This window comes from Patella vulgata, chromosome 1 (assembly GCF_932274485.2).
Source record: "Patella vulgata chromosome 1, xgPatVulg1.2, whole genome shotgun sequence".
Lineage (NCBI taxonomy): Eukaryota > Metazoa > Mollusca > Gastropoda > Patellidae > Patella > Patella vulgata.
The window spans coordinates 76,978,715-77,003,535 of NC_065879.2; the positions used below are offsets into that span (position 1 = coordinate 76,978,715).

Below are 24,821 nucleotides of genomic sequence, written 5' to 3' on the forward strand. Positions count from 1 at the left end.
ATATCACGTGCTATTTTCCCTTGCATTCATTGCCCGAAGATGGTCACGGTGGCTAAGTGGGTAAGACGCTGGCTCGCTAGTCTGGATGTCGGGCGTTCGATCCCTGCTTTAGCCGAGAAAGTTCATCCAGCTTGTCATCATTGTCAGTGATGCAGGACGGAGAGCCTGACAAAGACAGCTGTTTAGTCGTTCGGATGGGACGAAAAACCAAGGTCCCGTGTACACATTGGCGTGCACGTAAATTCGATATAAGAGTAGGCCGTAGTGCACACTGTATGGGGTATGCCCGTCTTCGTTAGCCCAGTTAGAAACAGAAGAGTAGGACGTCAAACCATTTCATTTCATTTCCTTTTCATTGCCCGAACAAAGCCAATTGCTTATCGATAAATAGATTGCTGTCGCATACACAGGGATTGTTGAATGATTGCAAAGCGATGATCAATTCTTTGATATCGCCCAGAACACCTGTAATTCCGGGTGTCTTTGATTCTCAAAAATGGAATAATGTGACTTGATGATCGGGATTCGTTTATTTTGGAAAAAGTGTAACTCTACGGTACGACTCTTCAGTTGTATCTTAAAACTCTTTTAAATTAAAGGAGCTAAATCGATAATATTTGGGACCTACAAATTGACACAAATGGGTCGCAAAGTATATAATAATGTAATATGAATGTAAATAAACTGATTTACATTCAATCGTTTCCGTTTTTACTCTAATTTCAAAGCAGTTATGTTCGGCGAAATACGCCAGAAGTCTCAATCCAATTGCAATCTCTAGTGTCTGGTTATTCTAGTCTACACCGATAGTAGTTATTGCGCACGTTCTCCAGATAAGAATATGGGGTCACTGTTTGCCGTGACTTGTGGAACATGTTTAACCTCGTTCTTCGAGTCGCTTGCTACAAATTGCGCTGAAACGCATTATGGTACACGATTCGTGTACCAATCGTAAAATGTTTATTTTGTCTTAAATATTAGATATCAGAAGCCCATCTTTTTCCGGTAAGATCACAACACCAATGTTGATTAAAATTGACAAATAATTCGTGTTTTCATTGTCGAAGGTTTTGGATGATATTGAGTTAGAGACTTAGCTACTTTAATACTGAATGGACATAGTTTGTCTGAATTTTTGAAATCTAGACGTGTCTGACTAAATTGTGTAGTCAAATGAAAAAAGGCGAAGATATTGATATCCGATCTGAGGCGCTAGCCAAAGTGAGTTTTTCAATAGACACCTTCTCATATTATAGCACATTTCATTTCTGCAGCTGAATAAAAAAAACTACCCGAATCGCATTATCCCTATTTGTCGGCGTTCGTACTTTTTAGAGATCAAAGACACTGATAATTCCCCTCGTGTACGTTCTTATAGTAATAGTCTTTTTTTTCTCACTTTCTAATTTTCGACCGAAATATTTGAATTTTTTGTATAGAATCAAAGAAAGGGTTGTGAATTTACATTTTTGTCAGGTTTTAGAGAATATTGATAATCTTTAGGAGAAAGATTAACAGATTTAAGATGTTGATTACGTTTACTATGGATTTGGCGATTTTTTATTTTTCTGAGAATAATATCACTTTAGGCAAACAGGTAGAGCATTTGAATTGTAGAATACATCTTAATTTCTTTTATCTGTTAACAATATTTTATTTTCAAATTTCAGATAGTCCCGGATATCTAGGAACACAACCATCATGTAAACCATAATAGAGAAAGGGCAATAGCCGAATAATTCAGACCATCGTTTCTATTTCGTTTCGTTTTTATCAGCCCACATCGTCGTCATATCTGTATGTCCATCCGTCATCCATTCGTCCAAAATTCTTGTGAACGCTTTAAAGTTCGGGATTTTTTTTTGAGAATTGCCTCAGCCACCGAGAAAATGTATAAATGTCTCACATGTCATACTATCAAAGGTTGCGATAGAAATACTGGACAACATTTTTCAAGGAATTGTTTTAAATCTCAGTTCAAGACAGAGCCCAGGCCATTTCGAAAATTTCCAGATAGTAAATTTTGAAATTTCGAAAAGGGTTCGCAGAGTTGTCTTTCCAAGCATATTTCAACATTAAAATTTGTGAAGCGATATTGGACACAGTTTTCATTATGATGTCGTTTAGTTCCGACTGAAGAGGTACACCGGCGAGTCATTGGGGCATAAGGAACACACATATTTGGATCTTAAATTTCTTCCACTCAAAAATTCATAATTAGAACTTGATCTTTAGGATTTGTTGGTAGGGCTTTTAGAGGTAACACGTGCGTCTTGGGTGGCTTGGTAAGCCCTTTCTACGTTTATAGTAACATAATCCTGTTTTATGACCATGAATTGCTTATTAACATCGAATAGCGCCATGTTATAAGTAATTCGTTTAACCTTTTTTGTATATTTATGCTCTAATTCTTTTAACCATTTTTGTATATTTATGGTCTAATTTGTTTAACCAGTTTTTGTATATTTATGCTCTAATTCGTTTAACCATTTTTGTATAATTATGCTCTAATTCGTTTTACCATTTTTGCATAATTATGCTCTAATTCGTTTAACCATTTTTTGTATATTCAGTCTCGAATTCGTTTAACCATTTTTGTATATCTTCATTAAAAGACCACGCTATGATAACTAATCATTGATATGCATTTACCAACTGTTTTATAAATTATGTTTACCGCTATGGTTTAACATAATTTCGTCTTTTTTAGCAATACAGATTTGCCATGCTAGCTTTTTTAGTTAAAATAATAGATAAAACGAGAGCATCGCTACCGCTGCAATATACGTCCACATTCATACTTTGATAAATATGAAGAGAATGAAGTATGAAATGGCTGCAACGACTGTAATATGACAAGAGGCAAAGAAGGCTAGGCGTTGGGTATGTTTTGCCAAATTTACAGACTAAATATAAACAAAAAATAGGTGCCACATCACCCCTGGGGTTTGGGCACCACATCGCCCCTGGGGTTTGGGCATGCACGAAAATGAATAGTTGCTATCCATACAGTAAAATGAATAAATATGCTAAGTTTCAAAATGATCCATTCAGAATTCCCGCCTGTAGACAACAAACACAAAAATTGGCCGTGGTTCTGCCCCTGGCTGTTTGACATGGATCAATATGAATAGGTACAACCCTATGATGGATCATGCCGAATTGGATCAAAGTCTGTTAATATATTGCAACCTTTAGAGTATTTACAGACAAAATATTAACAAAAACTGCCAAAGATGGTCGGATCATGCACCAAAATCAATAGTTGCCGTCCATAGGCTATAAGGAATACGTATGCCAAATTCCAAGATAACATACCTATAAGTTCAAGGGATATTCCTGATTTGACAATGAACCTCCCAAATTTGATTACTGCCATAGAAATATTGTTTTATTTGGATTTTAGAACACATAGTAGGTTATGACTTCAGGTCTATCGAAAGTTTTACGAAATATATGAACTAAAATTTACAAATTAATGATTTTATTTGATCAGAAATATTAAACTAAATTAAACTACTGACACCCGATAATAGATTAGAATATTAGTAAAATATAATACTATACTGGATAAATGATACACAGTGGTAGAAATGATAAGGGTTTAATGTTGTTCTTCTGTTCAGCACCCACTGATATGAAGGAAATTTTGGCCACACAACGGCCTACTCTTATTTCAAATTTAAACTGTCTAGGGTTCTTTTACATGCACGCAAATGACTGTGTACACTGGACCTTGGGTTTTCGTCTCATCTGAACGACGAGGCACTGTACTTGTCAGCAGGGGCGCCGGAACCCGGGTACCAGGGTATACAAATGGTACCCTGCCCTTTTCTGGGGTATACATGTATACCCATGCTCTAATGATGAAAGTTTTCACATTTTTGCTCATGATACGAAAATTGTGAATAATCATGTTTTTGTCTCTTTCATTATCGTGTATTTCAAAGGGTTTTATGTAGGAATTTGGAATGCTAGAGGGGCTCTAAACAGCGTTCTCGGAATTGACAAATTTCAAAATTTTCTAGAGGCCGGGGGGGGGGGAAGAATCCCCCCGCCCCCTTACTCTTTTGGTACACTGGCCCTCGCGCCGTTCCAGCGCCCCTGCTTGTGAGGACTTCCACCATTGACAAGTGGGAACCACGCGGAATAATACCGAGGAACTTTCTCGGGCAACACAGGAAGCCTAGCATAGAACTCCTAGTTAGCGAGCCAGTGTCTTACTCACTGGGTCACTGCGGCTCCCAGAGAGATAGATGATACACAGAGGCAGGTGATATTTAATTTTATTGTGTATGTTATAAAGTATAGAATATATGCTGATGCCCTCATCACTGATTTAAATTGTTTTGTTTTTAAATAAGAAGATTATTGGACAATTACACATATAGCTGGATTACGAATGTAAATATTTGCTACTAATTGAGATGTGTCGTATCCGTATAAGAGTTCGAATTAAGAAAACACAGGATTAACTGTTCCTCCATCAACCGAAATTATCTCCCCTGTTATGTATGAAGATTCGTCTGAGAGAAGAAATTTGACCAGTTTTGCAACATCTTTTGTTTCGCCTAATCTTCTCAGCGGAGTGGTTGTTAGGATCCCAGCTCCCATCTGCAGAGAAATATGTATATTATTTAGTTGCCGAGTAGATTTACTGAACGTAAAATAAAACGGAATTCTGTATAAACATTAACTTGGCCAACAGAAGAAAGAAACAAATATTCTTGTACCTAGAATCCAGTTGAGAAATGAAACGGAATCAGGTTTAATTTATAATTTGGCTACCATAAGAAAGTAAATGTGGTTGTTAGTACAACGTTCGGTGAACGAGAATGTATTTTAAACAGCAACTTATATCTACCTCCGCTATTTTCTCTTCTGAAAATCCATTTTTTTTTAAGATTAGTGTTGAAATGTAACCAGGACTGGAAATATAAAGAGGGGAAACGTATTATAATATGATATCTGCTTAAATATTTTACAGTTTTCTTTTTGTCGACATGACAGTCAGGCAGGTCCTAGTTGGCACGAAAATCATACCAGCCCTAGTTGGCAGGACATATCGTCTCGAAAATATTCACTCACTTTGAGTCACTTACTCCGTCCGTTTGACACTTTCCTGTCTGGTCGGATAAACTAGTGATTTGGCGACAGGCAGTATCTGGTAAGCTCTATTTATCTCGACGATGCCTGAAATACTGCCAGAATGCATTTCGGGCAGTCTACTTTTCAAATTTTCGGGCGCGTCGTTGAGGTTCGCAAGTCCGTTCATTTGACACTTTCCTCTCTGGGGTCGAATAGTGATCAGGCGACAGACGGCGTCTGACCAGTTCTATTTATCTCTACAATCGGTGCCTGAATACTGTCAGACAGCATTTCCGACAGTCTATTTATCTCTACAACCGGTGCCTGAATACTGTCAGACAGCATTTCCGACAGTCTATTTTTCAAAAATTTCTTGGGGAGGTCCCCAATACCCTCACAAGGATTCGCTACTTTGACGCTCACAAGGCGACTTCCACACTGATCAGCAGTGAATTTTCGCTAGGCCGCTACAATCACTGATAAGGATGACATCGATGCGACTTAATAAGCCAGAAATATTAACTTTTTTCCTGCGACAAATTAAATTCTAAAAAAAAAAATTTATGTATTGGAAAAATAAATAAAGGCGTTTGACGTATTTGTAGGTAAAAATTATTTCCTATTAAGTGTTAATGGGTATTAAAATGACTAAAAGGCAGCATTCTCTCCGAAGCAGTAACGTCTTATGTAAACAATGCACGCGCAATTCAGCCAATGATTGACGCCGCGTGCTGTGGCGGCACATGTTAAGGCACAATCTGTTTCACAGAGAATTTCGAGTCTCGTATAAAATCTCTGTCATAGATGACTGCCTTAACACGTGCTGTCACAGCACGCGGTGTGAATCATTGGCTGAATGGCGCGTGCATTGTTTACATAAGACATAACTGCTTCGGAGAGAATGCTGCATTTTAGTCATTTTAATACCCATTTACACTAAATCGGAAATACTTTTTAACTACAAATACGTCAAACGCCTTTATTTATTCTTCCAATATATACAAAAAATGTTTTAGAATTTAATTTGTCGCAGGAAAAAAGTTAATATTTCTAGTTCATTAAGCCGCATCAATGTCATCCTTATCAGTGCTTGTCGCGGCCAAGCAAATATTCACTGCGGATCAGTGTGGTTAAGGCAGTCATCTTTGACAGAGATATTACTAGATTCGTAATTCTCTGTGACACAGACGGCCGGTATCTTGTCAGGTCTATTTATCTCAACGATCGGTGCCTAGATGAATACTGTCAGACAGCATTTCCGGCGGCAGTCCATTTTTCAAAATTGGGCTTTGTTAGTTTTACCTCAACAATCAGTGTCTGAAATATTTCCAGGCTGCATTTCCGTTTTTCAAAACTTTCTGGAGGAGCCCCCCCCCACTACCCCTAGTTGAAGCTCGTCCCTTTGCCCCAGCTTTGTACCTCCAACCACCGACGGCTGGCGCCGCCATTTTACACGGGTATCCCCATCTTCAATAGAAGGTTTGATCTGGCTTTAACAACGTACATCTTATCAGGGCCTTCACGTAATACCCTGCATAGATAACGCAGCTATAAGTTCGGGAATTGTGAAGTAATCTAGCAACGTCAAGATGTTGTAAAACTCGCAGTCGTTGCTTCAGGAACATGGGATATCCCAGAAGAAACATCGAGACTGGTTGGTTAATCAAATGTCTGCCGTCATTGGTAAAATAAAAACGCGAATACCACTACAACCGGTTTTATCTTCATGTAGTGGAGGCCATTGACAGTATAGAAAAGCGAAACGAAATACAGATCTGTAGTTTAATAAGATTGATGACCGTTTGAAATCTACAAAACCTGTAAGGTTTAAATATAATTATAAGTAAATAATACGAACTTGACACTGTTTACTCTAACTCCAGATGGTCCAATTTCTGTTTTAAAAGAAAAATTTACAATGAATTAGATGATATATTACCTGGTCATATTTCAAAATGTTGAGAAGTTATTGATTATAAATTAATTATATATATCATAATGAGAAGATCAAGAAGGTCATATTTCAAAATGTTGAGAAGTTATAAATCATAAATTAATTATATATATCATGATGAGAAGATCAAAAATATGTCAGGATAGGCTTAAGTGGCAGGGTAGGAACTTATAGTAGGTTCGGAAATGTAAATGTTGACACTATTATAAGTTACTGAGCAAAAGGCTTCTTGAATAATTTAACAATGAATCATTTTAACATATATTTATCAGCTTTTACCTGCTGCTAGCAGATGTGTAAAGTGGTCCAGGGCTGCTTTACTTAGACAATACGATGCAAATTCAGTAGACTAAAAGTACAGAAAACGATCAGTTATGTAATATTAGCAACTGTGGATTATTATATGAAACCAACAGGTGGATTGAAGCGCTACAATGTAAAAACCATACTTTTGACGTGATTACACAGTTCAGAGAAAAGGTTCTCAAAAAATAAGAGTTCAGATATTTACCATAAACGTTGGGTGGAGGTCCTATTTCTCTGGTCTCCAGGATAATAGGACAAACGAAAAGGGCCATATTCCTGAAGCAATGGCCCGAGAAGTCGCTCTCTGGCCATTGCTGGATTAGCTTCTGATACTTGCGCTTTTGAGGGAGTGTGACTATTCTTCCCGTTCAATCAAATCTATCCCCAGGCACAGCAACATGACAGCCCTTCTTTTAATAAGGGCCTTCCCTAAAACTTTGGACAGTGATTTAAGGTATTAAAAACGGTGAAAGTGTTGTTCGTCTCAAAACAATATTGTTTACATTGTATTCGTGTTGACAGTTGATAGCCTTGTTTGTCACACAATTAGTTTTTCTGCAATACTCTGCTATGCACTGGTTAATTGGGCATAATAATAATAAAAGCGTGAGTCATGACGTAACGTTATGTAAACATATATATTTGGTCCAATTTGGAGCTCTGTTTGGTATTGTTACGCAGTTAGTTATTGGTTGTTAATCGGACTATTGACCAGTCATAATTTAGAACAAGAATTTGCTTTCTTTACAGCAGTGAGTAGTGGGATTATCTCTAATCAAACGAAACACTGCAAGGAGTATGCAAAAAGGCTAACTTACCCCTTTCTTTGAAGATATACTGGAAATGTTGACCACACAACCTTTAAATATAATAATATCGAATATCGACATTTATAAAGCGCGTTAATACTGAATAATGTTTTCGAAAGCGCTGTTGGATGTTATATTTACTGATTATTTATAGATCAGGGTTTTGAAACAAGAATGATTTGAGTTGAGATTTAACCTTTGTCAGTTCACATGGGGTCTCTGTGGACCCCATGCACATGTTTTATGGTGTTCTGTAACAACTACTGGGTACAACTTTCTGAAATTTAGTGACTTTGTCTCCAATACATTTTAACACGTAGCAAAGAGATCGGTATTCATATGCTTCCCACATGCAGAGTTATGTCACATGCAAATCAGGCCAGACGCTTGAAGGGAACAAGGGGTCCAACCGGACCCCTAACTTATAACTCACAGTAGTGATTTTGCTAATGTGTTTGCTGCCTGAAACCATATTGCGCATGCCAGAGTATTCCCTAATTTAGCATCTGCATGTTACAAATACCAAAAATTAAATTATGAATTCCAAATATTGAATGGTTTTTGTATCAAGCGTGAATTGCCATTTAACCCCTTTATCACATAGTACACAAAGTAGCAATTTGGTGAGAATTATTAAATCTTTTCCATATGCCACTAACATGTTTTGGGCAATAATTTAGTTGTTTTTCAGTTGTCAAATATGAATGCAAATAAAAACCAAACCGCTGCCTTTTAATTCAAATATATCTGTACGTAAAAACTTGAATTATAATTGGGGTCCATATGGACCCCATGATACCTGCTATGTGATTCTCACAATGTGAACCCACAAGGGTTAAGATGTCCCACTGACGTTAATTGCCTCATTTGTTTAAACGAAATAACTAATTCGTTTAAACGAAATAACTAATGCGTTTAAATGAAATAAATAATTCGTTTGAACGAAATAAATAATTCGTTTGAACGAAATAAATAATTCGTTTAAACGAAATAAATAATTCGTTTAAACGAAATAAATAATTCGTTTAAACGAAATAAATAATTCGTTTAAACGATATAACTAATTAGTTCAAACGAAATAACTAGCCATATGCTAGTTTCGGCAATCTACTAACCTTTAGATTTTTTTAGATGTGGTAGACAAAGTTTGGACAAATAAAATGGAGCTCTGAGATTGACTCTCATAATTCCATCATAATCTTTCATGTCTGTCTCTTCAATATTTGCTTTTGTAACATATCCAGCATTATTAACCTGCAAAGATTAATGTAACAGAATCGGTGAATGTTCACCTCTCAAGCGAGCATTCAAGGGCGAATGCAGAATCTAAATCATACCAGCGTTAGCAAGATAATCAGTTTGAATACAGATCTAAATAATTAATAATTCCAGACACTAACACAGATCATTTACAGATGTGAGAACTTATCATATGTCTACCTTTAGATCTATGTGTTCACCATATGTCCACCTGTAGATGTGAGAGTTTACCTCATGTCTACCCGTAGATGTGAGGGTTTGTAAGTAAGTCTACCCCCAAATGTGAGACATTATCATATGTCTACCAGTAGGCACAGATGTGAGAGTTTACCATATGTCTACCCGTAGATGTTTGGGTTTATCATATGTCTACCCGTAGACGTGGGATTTTATCATATGTCTATTCGTAGATGTGCGACTTTATCATATGTCTACCCGTAGATGTGAGAGTTTACCATACGTCTACCCGTAGATGTGAGAGTTTACCATACGTCTACCCGTAGATGTGAGAGTTTACCACATGTCTACCCGTAGTTTGTGTCTATTCGTAGTTGTGAGAGTTTACCACGTGTCGATCGTTAGATGTGAGAGTTTACAACATGTCTACCTTTAGATATGAGCGCTTACCATTTCGTCTACCGACCCGTAGATGTGAGAGTTTACCATATGTTTAACTGTAGAATATTACATACGTGATTGTTTACTATATGTCCAGCTGTAGATGTGACAGTTTGCCATATGTCTACCCGTAGATATGAAAGAGGACAATACTTCTACCCGTAGATATTAAAGGGTCAGCATTGCCTTCTTTAATGCTTTGTCTACAACACATGCAAACCCATATTGCACCCATTCTAGCGAAAGATATTGATAGTGTGTCCTAATTTTATGTTTCAATAAGTAACACAAAGGTAGTCCCGTTTATGGCCGAATCACGGTTTACTAAAACGCGGACAAATGTTCAATAATATTATAAATTATGATACTTTTGAACATTTATAATATTTGCCTTTCCTGTCAATTGCGTGAAATATCAGTAGACCTACTAAATTGAACAAGATTGTACTCTCTGACATAAACACAGAGTCCACCCAGATTAATGTATCTGATGTCATATTACGTATGTTCTATTTAAATTTACTTTCATTTCAATTTGTCAGCCATTTTGGAACTAGTCCGGCCGTTGACTATTATAAACATCAATCTAAGTGAACGTCTCCCAGCCCAAATTAGACAAGACTGATTGTCTTCTCTTAACATTTTACAATGTCAATTTCAACAAATATCAACATGCAGCTTCACATAGAATTGTGGAGGACGAACTTAACCCAGAATATTAAAATGAGAATAAACTGTGCTCACCAATCCATAAATAGAATCAAATGATTTTATTGTTGTATCAACTAAATCCTGTAGATTATCATCTTTACTTACATCACATTGTACTGTCAGAATCTAAAACATGTAAATTGTTCTGATAAAATCTATTAAAATAAACATTGTACTGTTAGAACATAGCATCATAAACATTGTACTATTAGCATCTAGAGAAATAAACATTGTACTGTTAGAATCTAGTAGCATAACATTGTACAGTTAGAGTCTAGTAACATAAACATTGTACAGTTAGAATCTAATATCATAAAATTGTACAGTTAGAATCTAGTAACAAACATTATACTGTTAGAATCTAGTAGCATAACATTGTACAGTTAGAATCCAGTAACATAAACATTGTACTGTCGGAATCTAGTGACATAAACATTGTAAGAAATAAACATTGTACAGTTGGAATCTATTGAAATAAACATTGTACAGTTATAGAATCCAGTAGACGTGGTACAAGGGTTAATCAGCGAACTGGATGTATGAGATGTGTTGTTGACGTTTGGGAAAGTAGGACGAGGGGAAATGTGTAGGGAGTGAAGTGCTGTAAAGGGATAGTTAGATGTATTATGAATGGTTAGAGTGGCTGTGGTGTTACGGTGAAATACTATGCCGCCACCGTAACACCACAGTTTTATGATTTGTTAGACAGGAGTGATGTAATGGGTGTCAACAACTGGGTATGCTGGTACCGTCGCAACGTAGCCGTGAAATATATATTGTGGGGGGGGGGAGGGCGGAAACGGAAAAATATACAATTTTGACAGTATGTGCCAGGCATGAGGCTGCGCAGACCGAGCGGCAGCTCGATAGGGAGTGTGTGGGAGGGTCACCCTCATAAAAAAATTTTTTTTTAAATTTCAGTTTTCTGTAAGCAGTGAAAACACTATTTTGGCATTGTTTGCGGGGTTTAACCTAAAAATCACATTAATACACCTATTGCACGATATTGTGAAACTAGCTGACGAAGACAGCTCGGGCGGCGATTGTTCGACTCGGGGCTGCTCTGTCAGTATCTAACAAACGCATTTAGTTCGCGTACAACTTTTAAAAACCGAATGTCAGTATGGTATTTCTCACATAATTGGTTATCGCAAAAACAGAGTAAACTGAAAGCGAGTAATCTCGACTCAAACCTATAGTCTATAGCCTACACTCGTCACTAGGCTTCCTATATTATTGTTTGTGGACGGTTTACTACTCAGTGATAAGCCTGCGCCGCAAAAAGAGGTCTCGCCTTTTATTATTAGTATAATGACTTCCTCATGTGCGGCAGGTTAGTTTGCTTCTAAAAACACTGTTTTCCGTTCCAAAAAATACAAAAGTAATTTTCTACCAGATGACCATGGTTCTTTTCACCGAGACTAGATAATTTCTCTCGGTGTAAGGATATAGCTATGGATAAGTTCATACAAGGTCAATAAATCCGCGGTCACTTCGGGTCACACTGTTGAGAAAATAAACCGATGGGTTTGTTTAGTAGCAAATCGAGCGTGAATCAACTGAGTTTGTACTGACAAATTTTTGAGTGATATGTATGAACTGTCTTCACACATTCGGTTTATAATTAGCGATACACAGGTAGAGTGACAAGTGTTGTACTTCACAGACTGTTTACCTCCGAACTACCTCCGCACGAAATCCCCGATTTGGGTACTTGTTAAAAGAAAAAGAAATAGTACCTGTGCGCGTGCCAGTAAAAAAAAAACTAAGAGTTCGCGCATAAAAATGCCCGAACGTACCAGGCGCCAGGTCATCTAGTGAAATAAACATTGTACTATTAGAATGTAGAGAAATAAACATTGAACTAAAAGAATGTAGAAAAATAAACATTGAACTACTAGAATCTAGTAAAATAAACATTGTACTTTTAGGACTTAGTAACATTGTACTTTTATAATCTAGTTTAATTAATATTGTACTGTTAGAATCTAGTAACATAAACACAGAATACAGTTATATAGAAATAACAATAAACTAACACATCAGGGGCATGACCTAAAATAAAAATGGTACAAACATACACACATAATGTAGATTCATAGACATCACAGCAAATTAACACAACAGCTGAATGCGCTAAAATAAACATTGTACTGTTGAAATCTAGCAAAATAAACATTGCACTCTTCTAGGACAATGAATATTGTATTGTTAGGATATAAGGAAAATAGACACCTTACTGTTAAACACTAGTAAAATTAACACTGTTTAGGACCTAGGAAAATAATTATTGCACTGTTAGGGTCTATGAAAATAAACGCTGTACTGTTAAACGCTAGTAAAATAAACACTGTACTGCTCGGGTCTAGGAAAATAACTATTGCACTGTTAGAATATAAGGAAAATAAAAATTGTACTGTTAAAATCTAGTATCATAAACATTGTACTGTTAAACACTATTTAAAAAAAATTGTACTGTTAGAATCTAGTAGCATAAACAGTGTACTGTTAAACACTAGTAAAATAAACACTGTACTGTTAGGATCTAGGAAAAAACTATTGCACTGTTAGGATCTATGAAAATAAACACTGCACTGTTAAAATCTAGTAAAATAAACATTGTACTGTGAGGATCTAGGAAAATAAACATTGTATGTTTGGAATCTGATAAAGTACACACAAGCCAGATTCACAATAAACTAACAAAATAGCTCCACCATAACAACATTGCTCGACATGCTATACTAAAAACATTTTTTAAAGTATCAGAAAATAAATAAAGCTGTATGAAGTGTATCTGGATAAAACAAAAAAATGCATGTTTAGCGTAAATCGGTACATAAAATAGTATGCAAAGACGTAAAATGACTAAAAGGTACCATTCTGCCCGGACGAGTTTAAGTTACTACGTCTTACGTAAACAAGGCACGAGCTATCGATGCCAATGATCGATGCCGTTTGCCAATGATTGACGCCGTCAAACGTAGAATGCATGTGAATTTTGTGAACTTTATAAAGGTCAGAAGATGGCTTTCGTATTAACTCTGTGAAACAGGTTGGCAATTGGCCAGTTCAGCTAACTTCTGGATTGTGTTGGGGATAAACATTGGGACTACCCCCCCCCCTCCCCTGACGTGTGGGAGATTTTGTTAATATAAACATTTCATCTAACAACGTATGAATGTTAACTTACGTTATTTGCAGATAGTCCAAGTTGTTCACATTGTGAACGTGTAACCTCTAAACCTGTGATGTTCCTAGCAGCTAGAACAAGCTTGGGTTTATACGGAGCTAGATGAACAGCTATACCCTGTCCTATACCGGAACTCGCCCCTTTAACAAGAGAATAAAAACATCTTATCTACATGGTGATATGTATATTGAACACTACATAAACAAAAAAAACGCATATGTGATTTTCTTTTAAAAAATCATGTCAAATTCAGTTCAAGAGAGAGAGAGGGGGGGGGGGTAACGCCCAATTGGCCCAAACTAGGTCACTTCGGAGGAAACCTAAGGACCTGGAGAAAACCACGAGGTTGGACAGGCGACCTACTCCACGTCACGTACAAACAAGGAATCCTCGATAAATTAAAACTTTGGTAATATACGTTCAGTATATATTCAGCAGTGAAATACGCTAGTGAACATGCATGCAAGAAGCTAGGATTAGTCACAGCGTAGTAATCTATTAACGCAACATGTCGTAAAAATACCATAAACGTATCTAGGAATTTTTGCAGGAGGGGGTTTGCCAGATTCCCGAGACAATGTATCAGGTGGGTGCGAAACATGTCGCTAAACCTAGTCTGTGTGAAAGCTCGGGCAAACTTTCTCTCTGTTCACATTTCCTCTTATATAGGCAGGAAGGATGATATTTGTAGGCTGAAGTTAACTTTAATCGACAGTTTTGGCCATTTCACCCGTGTCCCCATCTAGCATAGTAGAAATTTTGTACGCGATTTTCGAAACAAACTGAACCTAGCCCCCTTACTATTATTCTTTATCCCTGTTATGTATATTTCCAGTAGATTATTATAAAATTGTAAAATTTTATATAAAGAACTTGTAACATTTATCTATAAATTCATGTTTGAACCTTTAGCTTAAAGATACATTATGGGAGATTAGATAACGAGTTGGCAGTTCTCAATATAATATTTAAAAACTAGATCATGTAAAAGCCATTTGCGGAAAATTTCAGTCAAATTGATCCACTATGAACCAAGAAATAAGCGATCGAAAGTTCCGCATAGCCTCGGTCATCATTACTAAAGTCGGTACGACAAAATTTATAGTCTCGATTGTCCATTTAATCGTTAAATCGAGAAGGAAAGTTATGCAGCTAATCTGATCATAATCCAACAATTATCGCAGGCTAGCGTTGACATCGAGAGTTGATTATTGTCTGGATACGTTAATTAAAATGTCTAATTAATAATTTAGAAAACATTTCAGATTTAGCATAATGTATGTTTAATGTCTACATCTGCCATTTTTGGAATATAATTTTGGTATTTCTATGTGATCAATATCTTTTTTGTTGAAATTAAAGTTCTGTATGGTAATTACTGCTTAAGTATTAATGTTATAGTAAATCAATGTCCGAATATAGGTATTTGCTATTTATTGCAACAAATTTCCTCGTTTGATAAGCTTACCACAATTCTGTCTAGGTCTGTAATATTTTGATGTTTGGTGTATGGCTGATGCAATTTGAGAAATTTTAGATAATATTATTCACGGGGATATTAACGCTCAAAAATTTGCTTCCTAAACATTTTTGTTGTGGGTTTTTTTTCAAATCAATAGAATATCGAATGATTTAGTATTTTAGATAATATTTTTCACGGGGATGCTTTAAAAAGCTCGAAACTAAACGATATAAATAGTTTCACACACGGCTATATCATTTACTTGTGATATTTCAAGAATATAATAATTTACGTGTTTCAGGACAAAAAAATAGAGTTAAAATAAATAATGAAAATACATAAAGACAAAAATAATTACCTGAGTAACGGAGCGTTCTAATCACCAATTTTTGAGGAGAAAAAAAGAGTATGGTTGGTATACATATTTTAAAAAAAAAAAAAACGACCGTGGGAAAAATATATACATTTTGTAATAAACAACATGAAAAGATATTATTCGTGCTGTTGTTAAAGTCGGTTATGGCGTGTGGTCGTGTGTGTGCATGTGAGGGGAGGGGTGTGTGGGTGACTGGTTGTCTGTCTTTTCACCATAACGTGCATACTGGAGCGTTGTAATCGCCATTTTTGAGAAAAGAGAATAAGGCGGGTAAGATTGGTATAAATATTTTTTTTTAAAAAAAAAACGACCGTAGGGGAAATATACTGAGCGCCGTGGAAAACGCATCACTTTTTTTCCCAAATATTTTATTACTAGGTGGTTTTGTATGTATAATATTATGCAATACTATGAACTATTGTTTCACACAATGCCCCCAAAAGCAAAATATATCGGCCCCTGTGCACAAAAGAAAATTGCACGAGATGCACATGAAAAACCCAATATTCACGTGATCATTGTGTGTGAGCCCTTTAAAAGCATGTTTTCAACTTAATGTGCAGTACATGAACTGTGAAACGTCAATCTGTCGTAATTTGTTGTTGGACGTGTGAAGGAATCGAGCTAGAGATGCCGAGACTAACTGAAAATCAACGGAATGAAGCCATGGGAATGTCCAGGGCTGGCATGTCTACACGTGCTATTGCCAGACACTTCAATTGTCATCAGTCCACTATTGTAAGGTTGGTGGAACGTGTTCGAGTTACTGGATCAACACGTGACCGTCAACGTCCTGGTCCACAACGCGTTACAACCCAGGCTCAAGACCGCTACATCCGGGTCACTCATCTGCGTGACAGATTCCGTCCAGCGACTCGAACAGGTGCAGCAGTCGTCGGAAAACAAGGACCAGTAAGTGCCAACACCCTAAGACGTCGTCTAAGAGAAGTAGGACTCCGTGCACGACGACCTTATGTTGGAGCTATCCTCAGGGATCATCACCGTCAGCGCAGTTTGATATGCGCTCAAGGACAACAAACATGGAGAAGAGTTGACTGGCAAAGTGTGCTCTTCAGTGATGAGAGTCGCTTTCATCTTTATCACGCTGATGACCGTCAACGTGTGTGGAGACGTCTTGGGGAACGTCTTGCAGACTGCTGCGTCTTCGAAACGAATCGATGGGTTGGGGGAAGTGTAATGGTGTGGGGAGGCTTCACATTTCATCACCGGACCGCCCTACACATTTGCAGGGGTCGCGTTAATGCTGTAGCCTACCGTGATGATGTCTTGCAACCAATTGTTGTTCCGATGTTTCGAGCGCACCCACAACTTCAGCACTTCCAACAGGATAATGCACGTCCGCATACCGCCCGTCTTAGTATGGACTACCTGGCTGCTAACAACATCAATGTCTTGGACTGGCCAGCCATGTCTCCGGACATGGCACCGATAGAACATGTCTGGGATGAGATTGGGCGCCGTCTGTATCGGAGACCACAGATGCACACCATTGCTGCTTTAGAAGCTGCTCTTGTCCAAGAATGGAACAATTTGTCCCAGGCCTTCTTTCAAACATTGGTAAATTCCATGCGACGTCGCTGCACAGCGTGCGTAAGAGCCCGTGGAGGACACACGCGCTACTGACATCTGTGTCGTACTTTTGGTTTTGACCCCTCTGACTTTGTACCGTTGATTACAGATTAAACATCCATAAGTGTACAAATGTGTTGTTATTGATGTGTTCCCATTTGAATATTGTTCACAATAAGAAGCAAAATAAATAAGATATGTTTACAGGATCATTTTGTTATACGAAAAACTAAGTGATGCGTTTTCCATGGCGCTCAGTATATATACATGTTGTAATAAACAACATGAAAAGATATTATTCGTGCTGTTGTTAAAATTTGTGATGCCGTGTGGTCGTGTGTGTGTGTGCATGTGAGAGGCGCTCCGCGGTTCAGGGAAAAAAAGAGAAAAAAAAATTCCAGATGAAAGTTTCACGGTAATCGATCTAGCGGCGCGAGGGCGGAGACTGCACTGTCCCTCAACCTTCTCGGTTATCGAGGATTTCACTTGTTATAACAGGTCCCCGTGGTCATTGTATGCCATTCGGAACTGAATAGATTTCGTATGTGATCACATATTATGTAATTATTCTTGTATTACAGACCGTTTGATTGTGTCTTACGCATGCGTGCCATTCAAAAGAATATGAAATAATCTTTTCGTCGCGTTAGAGGCCCCGCGATTCTAGTCAGACCCAGGGCCCCGTTCCGGTTAAGCTGGGCTTCGGAAATGCGGGATATGTGGGTGGCTGGTTGTCTGTCTTTTCACCATTACGTGCGTACTGGAACGTTCTAATCACCATTTTTGAGAAAAAATAAATAAATAAAAATTGAGATAAATGTATATGTCAAATTTTGGTTCATATTGCCAGAAAACATTTCTGTTTTGTATTATCTCTGTAAATTCACGTTTGATTGCATCCATTGAGAGTTAGAAGTCTTGACTTGATCAGTGTATGTTCACTTTGCCGTGACAACCATTCACAAGGGGTCAGTCACGCGTGCCATACTCTTATCGTCTGCTACGCGGTCCTTTATCAAGGAGACACGGTGTATATGTCGCGTGTTTGATCCCTGCATTGGTCGAGAAAGTTCATCGGGATTTTTCCGCCATGGGGGGCGGGGGGGGGGGCTACCGTTGTCAGTGGTGTAGGAAGGAAGGCCTGACAAGATCAGCTGTCTAGACGTTCGGCTGGAACCATACTGTCTGATGTGAAAACACGCAGCATCTTGCCAAATACATTCACAACCAAATAATCATTTTCAATATCCTTTCAATACAAGTCGCTGCTCGTGATGTTAACCTCTTGATCAACTTCATAAAACAATTCTACATTTGAGCATGTAGTCACCCCCGCCCCTTTTATACGTAGATTTTCGAAACTTAGAACCAAATTTAACTACACAAATATGTAGATTAAAGCTATTGGCTTAGTACAAAATCACACAATCAATCACCTGTCAATCTTAATAGAAGGTCATTATCCCTTAACGGGTATAACTCAGACCACGTGTGACAAACATGACCTCGACACGAACCTACGCAACAGTCATCAAAGGCACAATGTACTTAAACTATTCATGACCCTACCTAGCCTTGTCACAGAAGTCAAAGGATAAACAAGAGTTCGCTATAACAGTACCTATTCATCTTTTATTCATAATCCATTGTTCAGGTAACAATACCATACCCAATCTAGAGAATAGAACAATAGAACAGGTGTGGAATAAAATGGAGTTTTTCGTCCGCTGCCAAATTTGCTCTCAAGTGTAATATATACTACTCCCTTTGACGTCAATTTTTATCATGAATTAATATGATCACATTGTGATTCAATTTCATTGATGCAAAGCATTAACTGTTATATCACATGTCTATAACATTATCTCGCGCTTTGAATGTCCATCCCATCCCACCATCTGATGATAAAGGAAAAGGCACACGACCGTGACCCTTTTCTCATAAAAATTGTTGTTTTGCTTTTTTATGTAGCTGAGCAGCCCCCCTCCCCCACAGTCACCGCCTTCTGGATCCGCCCCTGAATACGAGTTGTATTTCCATACATATTGTATTAATTTCTGACACATAAAAGCACATTTATAAAAAAATTACTAACTGTTCTACCAGTCTGAATTCATGGCATGTTAAGGTGTGTTGTACGTAGTTCGTTCATATGGTTTGTAAAATTTAAAACTCCCAAACCAAGTGGTACCTTGTGTTAGAATGGGTGAGCATATAGTGAAATGTGGGGGTATAAATAGATTTACCTTGATCTTGAATTAATGTTAGCCTGTACAATCACGAAATAAACGACAAATAATATGAAATCAATTGAATCTTGTATGTAAGATGGTGAACCTACCTGTTATGATTATAACTTTTCCTTCCAATGAGGTCATTGTAGTAACTTGTGTAATCTAGACGGCTGATCCCATAAATATAATGTATATTATTTGGTCACGTGATTTGTATCTGCGTCATAAATTGTATTACCAAACCGACCGTATAGTTAAATAGATATGTATTGTTTGGCGAGGCCTTTTGCGATCGTTAGCCTACTCACAATTTGCGGGGGTAAAAGGTAAATTGGATCCGAGTTCAGTCTTCTAAAGATAGGTTGCCAGGCGACGAAACATACGCCCACGGCAGCTAAATCGTCCAAGCGGTCGACAAGGGATGTCGCATATTTATTCCGTTGTAGGTAATTGGGGGCCTTTACAAGACAGTTTCACAAGGTTCTAGAAACTGAATCAAAGGTCTCAACTCTGGAAGTAATCTACAGAAATTGTTGAAATTTGACATTCCTTTTCGTTTTACTAAATAATTTAAATAATGCATATAAATTTCATACAGATCAGATGATCACCTTTGTCATTCAAACGTTCACAAGGTTCACAACCGCCATAACTCTAGAAATTATTGACGGAAATTGCTGAAATTCAATAGACCTCTGTTTCACAAATTTAAATGATGCATATAAATTTCATACATATCGGATGATAACTTTCATCAATCGAGCATTAACAAGGTTGAACAAAGTGAAACAAGGACAATAACTCTAGAAGTAATAAACGGAAATTGCTGAAATTCAATAGGATTCTTCTCTTTACTAATTTAAATGACGCATGTAAATTTCATACAGACAGGTAGATAACTTTTGACGTTAGAGCGACCACAAGGTTCAACAAAGTTAAACAAGGGCCATAACTCTAGATGTAATAAACGGAAGCTATTGAAATTAAATAGGCTTCTTCATCTCACTAATGTAAACAACATATATCAATTTTAAAACAACTGGATGATTACTTTGGGCGTTAGAGCGTTCACAAGAAATTGTGGACGATGGACGGACGGACGAACGTACGGGGGTGACGGCAATATACGTCCACATTTCTATGTGGTCGTATAAAAAGGGTTGGATTAGAGTTAGTATTCCCCAAAAACTCATTTTGGATGCCCTCGCACACCTCTGATGCAACGGCGAAAATCTGATCGGAATTATTGAAATGGAGTTTTATGGCAGGTCAGCTCCAAAACGCAAGTTCAAAAAGGGACCACCAAGGAGAGCGACACAATACAACATCATCCCTCCTGTTGGTTCTATAGGAGTTCGACCAGTCTCCAAAGAAAGGCTCTGATTGATTGGAGTTCATATGGGCTATATTGGACCACTTTCAGGTTGCTGTATCCGCGTTTGCGGCCGTTTAAATTTTCATAAATTTTCTGGGGGAGATACCCCCCGCCCCCAATTGACTACCGAGCTGCCGAGAATTTATTCGGTCATTTCATTTCTACCCCTCCCCCTCAACTTCTGGAATTTGGATGGGGACCGAGTAGGACATAAATAAGCCTATATTGGACTACTTTCTTGTTGCGTACTCACGGGCAGGAATTAATGAAAACGCGTTTATGGCCTTATAATTTTCTTGTTGCGTGCTCATGGATAGGGATTTATGAAAAAGCGTTTGCGGCCTTATATTTGTTTAGGGAAAGTTCCCTTGAAAAAGGTTAATTTTCCCCCGATAGTTACTAGGACATATTGCAAACGTGGCTAATCTGTAAGGATGGAGCAATTTTGTTGATTTTTTTCTGGCATAGTCCCCGTGTTTATCGCAAAGCTATTTTCCGTTTTATACATTTTAACTTTACACATTTTCTTGAAATATCTAGATAATTTTTCTTTGGAGTAGAAAGTAGCAATTGATGGTCTGGTCCATGTTATATAAATTCATCAATATTATTTACTGATTGTTAATGGATGGAAAATGTAGATATTGCAGCAATGTTTCTGTAAAATCAATAGATACAATACAATTGCAATATAAGAGTACTATCAGACATTGCGCTTAAATATAGCATCGTAGGGTGGGGTGGGTATTAAGAAAAACAGGGTTTAACGTTGATTTGTCTCAAACTGGGTAATTTCAGGACTAACATTTTACAACTTTTCAATAATTCACTTTTAATATGTAAAAAAGGGGGGGGGGCAAGGAGAGAAATGTTATAAATATACACGTATGCACTACATCTTTTCACGGCAGACAATAACAAATGGCCATGTCCTTGCTCAAAATTAGTATGAGGTTGACCACTAGAATTCCGAGTTACACAACCTTGAAGTGGAGTACTAAACACATGTAACTATTCGCGGTATATATCACCACAACCATTATCCTTCCGCCTCAAAATGAATATTTACCAAAACCTGGCAGACAAAATTCAAACACTCTTCTTCATTCTAGAACAAAAAATCTACAAAAATGCTCATGCAAATAACTACTTGAAATAGTTGAATTTAACTGTGACAGTAAAATTTAACTACACTCAAAGCCATTACAAACGCAATGCCTAATTCTTGAAATATTTCTGGAAAACGTTTTCGTGGGCTTTCCTATCTTATAGCACATAGGTGAAACTTGTGATGGGTCTCTTTTTGTGGAGGTCTTGGTTTGAACCCAATATCAGTTCTCGGTAATGAACTTTGTTCGAAATGCAACACTTGTCTTTTTTCACGATTTTAAGCAGTCCCATGTCACACGTTTTGCATACAGTTCAAAATTTCAACCTTCATCATTTCGGAAAAAGGCCACGCCTTACACAAGAAAACAGGTACACAGCTATTGGCATGCTGGATCAGAGGGCCTCACAGGTAGTTGTCGCAAGACAATTTAATGTCCACCCATCGACCATTGCTCGCCTCAGACAACGCTTCCAAGCCACTGGAAGATTTGCCGATCGACACCGACCTGGAGCGACACTTGTAACAACCGCTGCTCATCCGACTAGAGCATCTGCGCAACAGGTTCCAGTCAGCTACTGCTACTCCAGGGGAAGTGCTGGAACACGGCAACGTCAGATCAGCCCTCAAACAGTCCGAAGACGCCTGGCTGCTCATGGGTTACGCTGCCGTCGACACTTACCAATGTCAAATCCTTTTGCATCGTTATCGACTTGCTCGACAGCAATGGGCCGAAAATCAGGGGTACTGCACAACACACCATGGCGAAATGTCATCTCTAACTGCGTGCTAGAAAGGGATCGTTTCGGGGGAGGTGGCGTCATGGTTTTGGCCGCGATCAAGGTCAACTTCCTATCCCAGTTGGTGGTGGTCCACGGCAATCTCAACGCTCAACATTACTAGTATGTTGACGCCATCCTTCGTCCTGTGTTGCTTCCATTGCTGGCTCAACATGGCGTCCGTCGACAGATGGTTTTCCAGCATGACAACGCCCGACCCCACACTGCCAGGTTGACAAGAGACTCTCTGAACAATCATCATGTCCTTGTTATGGATTGGCCCTCTGTCTCCTGACATGAACCCGGCCGAACACCTTTGGGATGAACTTGGACGACGGGTTCGGACTCAAGCCGTGCCAGCACAAACTGTTGCAGAGTTGGCAAAGGCACTCCAAAATCATTTGCAAACAATCCCACATCTGTGCTAGGGTGCATCTATAGCCCCTCGATTTTTATAGAATTCAACTGTGTCGGTGTTAATAAGTGCCTCATGACAAACCTATTTCTGTATACAATTCTATCGACATATAATTTTAACACTATAGTAAGTTTATGATCTCATAGATGCATATTTTATGATTGTTCACTAGGTTTAGTTCACTTAAATCAAACGTCTACTGCTTGATCGGGTGATCTAAAGATGTGTGGCTAATAATCCCTTCTGAACAAAACCCCCTACAAAATTGCAATAATAAACTGCATTTCTCATAAAATGCATTAATTGAGCAGGGGTTACTGACAGATTTTTTTCCAGGCTGCGATGGACCCCTTAAATAGCAACCAATCTGCATAGGAACAGATTAGAAAAAGGGACGGGGGCTCATCTTTAGTTATTCTGTGTTTGATGCCTATTCTATTTTTACATCGTCGTCTCTTGGACACATTGTATCCTGAAAATATATACACAAAATATCTTAACCTTTTTAAAACTAGCGATGCACTGATAATTTTTCAGCTGGAACAACTAGAAAATGTACTTTTAATTTTCATAAAAGAAAAGGGAAGTTTTGAGTAGGTTTTGTCCAATTACTTTACAGAACATCAATATGTTTAAACCAATATAACTTTTCTGTAATCTAAACGTGTAGTCAAATGAAAAAAGAGAAGATATTGATATCCGATCTGAGGCGCTAGCCAACGTGGGTTTTTCAATAGACACCTTCTCGTATACAGTGCACTCTGTCACATCCGACCTCTGTTCACTCCGGCACTCTGTTACATCCGAAACCATTTTCATGTCCCGATTCATTTCCTTATTACTTCAGCCAAAAAATCTCTGGGTAATTCGACCTCTGTACGTTCCGAATTACGACATCAATCAGCTGTCCCGTCATACGATTTCCATTGAATCGACACCGTATAATCCAGCCTTCAATCGGTGGATTTGAAGCAAACACTTACCGATCAATTATCCGTGAGATTAAAACTGGATGGGTGTGAAGCCACAAAAGATTAACAAGCAATCACCAGTCAATTATCTGTGAGATTAAAACTCGATACCGTGGGTCCTTGTTGATTACTTTGATAATTTTAATCTCTTGTACGACAGTTGTGACAAATACTTAAGAATATCCACGAATTTTCCCCCGAATTCACAGTCGTAAAAATATTCCTAGCACCCGTTGGAAACATTCGTTGCGAATGCCGATTGAACCTGAATAACCTATTTGTTTGGTCAGCCTACGGATCTCTTCGAACCGTGTGACGATGCTCGATTCACACCCCGGAACGTCCCAAATTGACAGAATTGCAATCTAGTGACGCGGAATTCAGTCCTGTCACAGTTCTGTCAGTCCCGACGACGAAGGTGGTTTTAGTAGAATTGTGACGTAATTAAACACGACGAACAGGTTGGATGAGATATTTATATATCCAGTCGACGCATGCGTTGTAGTCCGAAGTACCCATTTTCACTCGATTGTCAATATTTTTGGGATTGAGAGAATTTAATTCAGGAA

The 24,821-nt window shown here is 38.0% G+C and overlaps 1 long non-coding RNA gene across 2 annotated transcripts; it reads right to left on the minus strand.

The window, feature by feature from the left end:
* Positions 1–4,269: 4,269 nt before the first annotated feature.
* Positions 4,270–19,833, minus strand: LOC130010556 (uncharacterized). 2 transcript variants are annotated; one of them, XR_008785857.1, is made up of 9 exons: positions 19,709–19,833; positions 13,940–14,079; positions 10,780–10,872; positions 9,273–9,411; positions 8,167–8,207; positions 7,322–7,391; positions 6,947–6,983; positions 4,865–4,928; positions 4,270–4,614 (listed from the first exon to the last, which is right to left on the minus strand). It is a non-coding gene; the product is annotated as an uncharacterized LOC130010556 (long non-coding RNA). The 2 variants fall into 2 exon arrangements; XR_008785856.1 differs by lacking the exon at positions 19,709–19,833 and adding an exon at positions 16,422–16,600.
* Positions 19,834–24,821: the final 4,988 nt, after the last annotated feature.